This window comes from Gymnogyps californianus, chromosome 5, assembly GCF_018139145.2.
Source record: "Gymnogyps californianus isolate 813 chromosome 5, ASM1813914v2, whole genome shotgun sequence".
NCBI classification, from domain to species: domain Eukaryota; kingdom Metazoa; phylum Chordata; class Aves; order Accipitriformes; family Cathartidae; genus Gymnogyps; species Gymnogyps californianus.
The window spans coordinates 57618889-57628221 of NC_059475.1; positions in this window are offsets into that span (position 1 = coordinate 57618889).

A 9333-nucleotide genomic window follows, 5' to 3' on the forward strand; every position below is an offset into this window, starting at 1 on the left:
GTGCAAACCCTCTGTCAGTGATGAAAAGAGAGGGATGAAAAACAAAGAGGGGGAAGTTCCCCCAGCAGGCAGTTTAGGGCAGGGGTCTAGGTTAGGTCTAACTCCATCACAGGGAGCCAGGAAAATATCCCCCAGGAGCCAGCCCAGTGCCTGGGGAGCAGAGAGCAGTGATCAGAGCCTCTCCTGATCCCCTTGTGCATGGGATGGCCCCTTCAGCCACTTGGGTTTTGCTCATCCCCTCAAGCCTGTCTGCTGCCAGCCGCTCCCAGAACCACATCTGTGTGATATCTGTGACAGCACAAGAGCTGCACATCCCTTTCCTACCCCCATGATCACTGAGCACATCGACGTCTTGCACAGTTTACTGTACAGAAGGATTGCTGTTACTGCTCTTGCACAGATAATCAAGAGCAAATAGTTCCTAGACGCAAGTCTGGTGCCCTTGAGGGACTTGCTGATCAGGGCAGGAAGCCTTTCTGCAGTCAGCGCTGTTACCCTGCATGGGCTGGAGTCTGCAACTGGGGACCACAGAAGTGACTGTCATACAAATTGTAATAATAATAATAAGCTTTCAGAGATATGCCAACTCTCTTCTCACTTACACCTCATCACCGACATCAGCGGCATTTCCTTAGCTTTAACCCCTGAGCAAAGGTTTCTCCTTACTGCTGGGGGCCAGGGCAAAGGCAAGGTGAGCTGCGGAAGCCACAGGTCACTGCTGCTGCCCCTTCCCCTTCCTGCACACAGTCATGCTTTTGTTCTTCGCTTCACTTACCTGACCTGACAGACTGGAAAAGCGGCTGTGGGGCCTGGGAGGGTACCTGCCCATCATCGAGCACCAGCCCCGCTGGAAGCAGCATCCCTACCAGGGCAGGAGCTGTTTGTTTCCATAGGCAGAGCTCAGCATCGACAGGTTGAAAGCTGGGGGAAGGGAGAGAGGAAGCTGCAAGGGCTATTTTTACATGTAATTTCTTCAAGTAATTGTTTATTGCTGTTTCTGTCCCAGGAGCAGACTGTTTTGGGGCTTGTAAATACAGCCTGGCTAGTGTTTGCTGCTGAATACTAGCTGGATCAGACTCCTGATAAATTGAAGCCAAAACCAAAGTGTGTTTGGCTGCTGATATTTTCATGTATCTTCTTAGAGGCATATTATTTTGCAGTCCTTGTAATTATCAGATATGTTAGACAGGTAAGCCTAGTCATTTTAGTTTCATTGGGTGAGCTGAATCCTCTCTTGGGATAAGTGGGAGCAGCTCGGCTAACTTGAATGGATTTTATATCTGTCTGTAATGTGGTGCCCCTGCCTCTGTCCCCCAGCTATTTTAAAAGGCCACACATAGTGGTCTTAATAAGAATATAATAAAGACTTGAAGCCCCTTTCCCATTTGGAAGTACACTGGGCACTGGGATGCAAAGGGATGCAGGAGTGTAGGAGCCCATGCAGGGAAAAGAGCCTGCGGTACGTCCCTGTCACCCAGCAGCCTGCCCCAGCACTTTTTGGGTGCAGGACGGTGCTTTTAGGTGCTGGACAGATGTGCCTTTACAAACTTCTTCCAGGGCAGGTTTTTAGACACATGATTACCTCTTTTTGACACTAATGCTATAGACATCTGCTGTGAGGGAATGGGGTGGCTCAAGGGACCGGCAATAATGAGATACGAGTCCTTTGTCTCTGGGTTACTGGTTCAAACCCAGGCCAGCTAGGCAGTGACTGGGAGTCATTGCCGCCTGACAGCTGCTAAATAGCTGGTGTCAATTGGGTCGGTGCCCTTTGTCAACTTTCTCATTAACAGGTGTCTGCATCTCAACACCACAAAAAGAACCCAATTATCAGCCTCATCCCTGACAGTGATTTGGTAGATATGGGGAGAGATTAATTACTTAGTCACCAAGATGGGCTTGGAAGTATGGTCCAAGCCAGGAGTGGGGTGCGCTGATGGAGGAAAAATGTTTTATGCTAAACTGCCCCTTCCCTTCGCTACCCCTGGGATAAACAGAAGGGTTAAGCCTTTGGAGGTACCAAGCCTACACTTTTCAACAGCTTCACACACTCCTTATTGCTCCTGCTCTTTACTGTGATAGTGCTAAAAGACTCTAAAAGGCTACTGCTTTAATCTTAGGGAAATTGTCCCTGCCCACAAGAGTCTTCCGTATAAGGCAAGAGACGGCAGATCTGTATCTACAGCAGCCAGACAAAGAGAACACAAAGTAAGGAGACTTTTTTTGATCACATCATTAAAGTGCTTTCAATATTAGGCTAATAATTTTATTTAAAAAAAAACACACTAGAGGTTTAAAAATCTCAGAGCTGCAACTTTTATATATTTGCATTTGACAACTGAAATGCAAAAGGCTTGATACAGCAAGAAATGCAACTTAGGCTTAAGCGCACTGCAAGTATTCCTTTGGCTAAGTAAAAATAGGACTTGGTTTCATTCACAGCATGATCAGTCTTAAATGAATCTTAAATTCATAGGTGGGAAAAGGTGAAATTAGTTTGCAGTTGATAAATGAGATCAGATCTTTTTAATGAAAAAATTATGTTAACTGATTACATCATTATTTAATACTAAAATTATGATGAGAGGGCAACCTGGTGCCTAAGAGAGCTTAATATTTCCCCTTCCCAGACCCTGTCTTACAATCCTGCATAACTTTGACTATGAACCTAACACATAGCAGTTACTGCAGCAAAAAACTGGACAACTAATGAAAGCTGTTGCCTGTCCACATGTTACTTCATTAGCAGAATTCATCAAATGAGATCCAGGCCTCAGATCAGTCATCGTCTTTTACCTTCCACATACGAGTGGTCACACCTTGCTGAAGAATTGCAGGAAAGCGTCTCACTGGCAGCGGGCATGGTTGATAGGTGATATTTAAAAGCCTGCTGCCTCTGAGCTGGGCAAAAGCAGTCCATCATATAGGGGCAGCCTAGATGGACTAGATGATCGTTGTAGGTCCCTTCCAACTGAAATATTCTATTCTATCACATTTTTCACACACCTGTAACAGGGGTAGCTCGTGTCCAATGCAGGAATAATGTTGAACTGCTGAAAAGCACTTCTAAAATAAACTTTTTCTAGAAAACTAGAGGAGACGTTATTTCTGCTACAGAAAAATCAAAGAGGAGTGAAAGTAGAGTGACCATTTATACATCATTTATGCAGCCCTTTTTTTTTTCTCATTAGTGGGAGCTAAGAGCAGGACTCTTGTTTTTAAGTTGCTGACTATGCTTAATCACCGCTAAGGAGGGCGACTTCCCCATAACTGGGACGGCCAAGGGAAAGCTGAATTCTCTGTGAAAATGAGATGGAAAAGGGAAATAGAACAGGATGAGAGGAGAGGGTCTGTGTTACCCGAGGCATCAGGAGAAGAGGTACACTGAAGCTCGCTTTGCAAAACAGGATCTGGAAAAAAAAATCCTAAAGGACAGGCCAGCATGCAGTGCTGGCAGCACGAGGCCCTTGCATCACCATCCCCCTCATCCTCACTGCCCCGGCTGCGCCCGCAGCCAGGTTTGGGGAACAAGACCCTCACCTGCAACTGGGGACTAATGGGAAAGTTTCCAGTTTGGGCTTCTTTCTTTTACTCACTACTGAAGGTATTACTTTAAGGCAAATTATCATTTTTCTGCAGCCTTGGCAACACCATAGTTAGAGTGATCATAATACGATTATTACTGTATGAGAACGTGAAATCAGCCATGAATCTGATGAGGTTGTTATCAGTGTCCAAGCTCATTATGTTATAACAATGGCACAGATAGGGAAAAATATATTTGGCTTTTTTCAAAGTGATTTATTTGGTAAAATTTAAATTCTCTTTTTTGTAATCTTAAAAGAAAGGCACGATTTTTATAGCTACAATTTTTTTTGTTTTTAGTAGTGTATAAAATAAACCCTAATAAATTCTTCATTCTTTACAAAAACCCCATACTGCTAATTGGGTGATCAGATAAAATTCTTACACCAAAACAACTATAAAAACAATTTATTTACAACTGCAATGATATTAAAATTAAACTCAAGTGTGAGAGCTGCTTCTTTCTGAAGGTCTCTGAATGTCCTTCGAGTTTATAAGTAATAAGTTCTCATGGGACACATGAATTCTTGCCCTTAATCCATTCTGACTTTAAAAGTCCAGCTTCTTTTATGGAATGTCTCATTATACAAGCTCTTGCTTCAGCAAATGCACTTCCATCACTTTTCTCTGAAGTCTGTTTAATATAACATCTTCTGAATTATTTAATGGGCAAACATATGGATTAAATAAAGCAAACACATCTACCAGAGCTTCTATATGCCTGACAAACTTTTGACCAAAACTTTCCAAACTTTCTACAGCTCACATATAAAATCCCTAAGCCTCAGACCTGGGCAGCATTATGGTCTCTGTGCCATGGCACAGCCATCCCTAAAGCTGTGGCAACAGGTCCTTAGGGATCCCTCCCCACCCTGCAAGAGGGGCAAATCCCAGAAAAGGAGCAAGTCAGGGGTCAGACCAAGGAAAACTGTCTTGAGGTTAACAAGGGCATCAATTAGAGCAGCTTTCAGATTGCCCCAGTGTATGATATGGATTGGCCGGGTACACTCGGAGTTCATGTCCACCCGTTTTCCCTGCCCCACTGCTCCCCAGTAGCCGCTGTCTGGTTTTCACCTTCAATCAATCACAGCTTTTTTCCTATGGTTTACATTTTGTTCACTGCTCTGAAATTCAGTTCTAGATTAGATTTCCATGTTTTGGAGTGATATATAGCCCACGGTGAATGTTTACCCATGTAAGTGTAAGCCAGTCTAGAGTCTGTCTCTGATTAATTTGAATTTAAATCTGCATTTCATTTCTCCTGACCTTTGAAATCTCCCTCATGACTACTCATCAGAAAACCTTGATATGATAAATTAGAAATTCTTTTAGATCTTGGATTAGATTGGAATAATAATCACCCTGCTTCCCAAATACCCGTCTGAGGCTTTGTTAGTTTGTTTCCAGAAAATGTGGATAGTCTAAGTCACAAGAGTTGCAGTAATTAAACTGGGAACATTTCTACATGTGAATTTAAAGGTTTAAGTGTAGAAAAACAAAATAGCCTCCCCCTCCCATGGCTCTTCCAGACTTTAAAATCCAGACATTCTGACCACAATTTTAGATTATTAGTGACCCCTTTCTGAACTGTTCTGACACCATGGCTTCTTTACATGCTTTGATTAGTTTTATTCATAGCTGAAACTGTGAAGTAAACGCAGCAGGTGGATGCGTCTGTTAAAGCTGAGAAATTGAACCCGTGTTTTCCTATTCATAGCAATTTAGGTGCAAACCAACCAAAATCAAATAAAAAACATCCCCAAAGTAATTGCTGTCTGAGCCAATTATCAGATTTATTTGTTGGTGCTGAACAAAAAAAAACAGCTCAAAATTTGACAAGGTATAAAATAAAACCAGGCTCCAGCGAGAAGGTGTTGGAGTCGGAGCAAGATGGGCACAGAGCGGCCAAGAGGCTTGGCAACGTCTGGCAGCAGAACAGCTGATATTTATCTTAAGGTTGAGGGGAGCGGACAGGTATCCAGGAGGCACATGAGTGGTACATGCCTTTTAAATTATCTCTTTTCCTAGTAAAGGGATGTACTGTTTAGGAAGAAGTCTCAGAGCCTGTAGCTGATCACCACTAGCCATGTTGTTAATGCTAGGCTGCTAAATGGGCAGGGGTACCAGGAAAAAAAAGACTTGCACAAGTTTAAGGTCTCATTAACTCCATTAACTGGAATCATTTGGATTCCCATCCGTAAATAGTCCGTTAATGAAAGAAGCATCTCAGTGTCCTGAACCGGTGGTCTATAATCTTGTCAGTGACATTTCCCCTGGGTGCCAGCCCCTTCCAGCATCTTTGGCCTGCAAATTCATGAAGGAGAGGTCAGGCTGTCTGCTGGCACCAGCAGCCCATCGGTGCTTTTGCTCCATGTCCTCTGCAGCCAGATCTTCAGCATTCAGGCTCATGTGGGGCTGGGATACCACGGAAAAGGGAAAAAGATGGGTAATGCAGTGCTGCCGAGCACAGCGCAGAGCCCTGAGTCTCTGTTGGAGCAAGCATGGCTCTGGCCTGGCTAATGGCAAGCTGGAGCTAGCAAATCTAGCCAGACCTGAGCTGGCTTGTACTGACACCCACAGTCTCCAGCACCACGGTCCCAGCAAAGTGCAAGGGGCCAGCTGCACCCCAGCTGGTAGAACCAGTGCATGGAGGAGCCCGGGGCTGCAGGCTGAGCCTCTCTGCCCCCTTCATCACCCACGGGATGGTGGCAGCACCCGCTCACGGTGGCAGCTGAGGAGTGATGTGCCATGCAGTCATGCAGGACCTGCATCTCGACCCTGTTTGTTGAATTAATGCTTTTTTATCTGTTCCTGCTGATTACTTTTAAAAAGCCATTATCTTCCTCAGTGCTCCCTTCTGCAAACTCAGCCTTGAATGCTCTGGGAAGGGTTATTTCCCACTCCTCCCAGTGTCTGCTGACCCAGGGACAAGCAAGATTACTTCTGAATCCCGTCTCTGATAGTTTAATCAGCGGAGCTGCCACTCAGGCTGGGAAGGCAGCTCTGGGCTTGCTTGCGCCACCAGCCTGCAGCACCTACAGCATTTTCTCCTGAGCTGTGGTGGGTTAACCCTGGCTGGATGCCAGGTGCCCACCAAAGCCACTCTATCACTCCCCTCCTCAGCTGGACAGGGGAGAGAAAATATAACAAAAGGCTCATGGGTCAAGATAAGGACAGGGAGACATCACTTAGCAATTACCGTCACGGGCAAAACAGACTGGACTTGGGGAAAAATTAGTTTAATTTATGACCAATCAAATCAGAGTAGGATAATGAGAAATAAAACCAAATCTTAAAAACACCTTCCCCTTCCCCCACCCCTCCCTTCTTCCCAGGCTTTACTTTACTCCCGATTTGCTCTACCTCCTTCCCCTCTGAGTGGCGCAGGGGGACAGGGAATGGGGGTTGTTGTCGGTTCATCACATGTTTTTTCTGCCGCTCCTTCCTCCTCAGGGAGAGGACTCCTCACACTCTTCCCCTGCTCCAGCGTGGGGTCCCTCCCATGGGGGTCAGCCCTCCACGAACTTCTCCAGCCTGAGTCCTTCCCACAGGCTGCAGTGCTTCATGAACTGCTCCAGCGTGGGTCCCTTCCATGGGGTGCAGTCCTTCAGGAACAGACTGCTCCAGCGTGGGTCCCCCACGGGGTCACAAGCCCTGCCAGCAAACCTGCTCCAGCCTGGGCTCCTCTCTCCACGGGTCCATGGGTCCTGCCAGGAGTCTGCTCCAGCGCAGGCTTCCCATGGGGTCACAGCCTCCTTCAGGCATCCACCTGCTCCGGCATGGGGTCCTCCACAGGCTGCAGGTGGGTATCTGCTCCATCATGGACCTCCATGGGCTGCGGGAGGACAGCCTGCCTCACCATGGTCTTCCCCACGGGCTGCAGAGGAATCTCTGCTCTGGTGCCTGGAGCACCTCCTCCCCCTCCTTCTTCACTGACCTTGGTGTCTGCAGAGCTGTTCCTCTCACATATTCTCACTCCTCTCCCTGGCTGCAGTTCGGCAGGGTTTTTTTCGCCCCTTCTTACAGATGTTATCCCAGAGGCACTACCACCATCACTGATGGGCTCGGCCTTGGCCAGCAGTGGGTCCATCTTGGAGCCAGCTGGCATTGGCTCTATTGGACATAGGGGAAGCTTCTGGCATCTTCTCACACAAGCCACCCCTGTAGCCTCCCTGCTACCAAAACCTTGCCATGCAAACCCAATAAATGAGCCCATGTGCCCCCCACCTGTGTGTACTGCCAGTGTTCCTGTAATGCTTTCTAGGGGTATGTCAGCCCTATCATTCATTTCATTTAAATGCTGCTCATCACCGCACATACATTGTAAAAACTTTTCCTAAATCCTAGTTTATACCTTCTTTAATCTTCTCTTTCATAACCTCCTTCCCATATGCCACAATTAGGTTTAATATTTGGAGGCATTGCAGTAGCACCTGGGATCCATCCCTGGGAACTGGGGCCAGCTGTGCTGGGTGCTGAACAAGCACCCAACAAATTGCTTTCAGTCCCAAGGAGCTCACCGTCCAAATGACTGTGCTGTGTTTTAGAGATAGGAGCTTTGGCTTATGAGCTGTCTGTAGTGTACAGCTGTAAACTCCATTTGAGTGATGCACTCTGGCTGCATTATCCATGGTCTTTTCCTTTCTTAGTGGGTTATTTAAACTTTCTCACCTGCAAGCTCGGAGGACAAAATATCCTGGCTGAAATCCTGGCCCAAATGAAGTCGAGGGCTGTGCTGCCATTGACTTACATGGGTGAAGATTGTGCCTCCGTGATCAACAGAAAACAGGTCTGAATTCTCACAGCTGTATTTATTTTGGATTTCTTTTCTTGTTCAGTGTCAAAATAATGGAATTATACTTGCGTTAAACAAGATGTTGGCAGTCCTTCATGTGGGTATACAGGAGACAGAAAATCATTTTCCCTTTAAGCGCCATGAAACAAATTTTCATAAATACATTTCACAAGACACTTCGTTTAGTTTCAGCAAGAGTTCGTGGACCTCTTTCCTAATGAACTGTGCTGTACAATTAAATTTTATCACATAGAAGACCAGGTCAGCTCCAAATTTCACCTGATAATACTAAGTACACACAATAAGCTACTTAGAAATTCAGCATTCTTTGCCTGATTTGCCAGTTAACTTTGCATCTCCACAAAGACAACTACAAGTCCAACATCCTAGAATAATGCAAATAATAAGAACATTTTAATTTGGAAGCTATTAGAAAAGTAACTTCAGTTGATTTGCATCTGTGCTTGCAGCTAAATCATTTCCCGTTGCTTTTGCAGCAGAAGGTTACTCCTTTCTCACACACAATTTAATATTTTATTTTAATGTTTTAACAGTCATTTATTTGACTAGGGCAATTCCAGTCCCACCAAATACAGTGAAAAGGCAGGTCTGAAAGCCCGGTTTGCATCTTTGAGCTCAGTAGGAGTTTTGCAATAAATGTCATGGATTGGCAGTGGAGCCTTCAAGGAAAGACCGTATAACAATGTATTGTATTTACACTGCAAAATTAGCCAATTACTTAAAAAGGTAATTTCAAGCATTTGAATGCATTTTTTATTTTTTTCTATTCTATTCTATCCTAAGCATTTTTTATCTTCTCAGTGATATACTGGATTCCTGTACCTTGTTGAGATCTAGTCTGCTGGATGTGAGAGATTTTTGACAGGGGTGGAGCAGATTGGGAGCCTACCTTGCATTTTATGCCAAGGTCCTAGTCCTGGAGATTTCTGGTC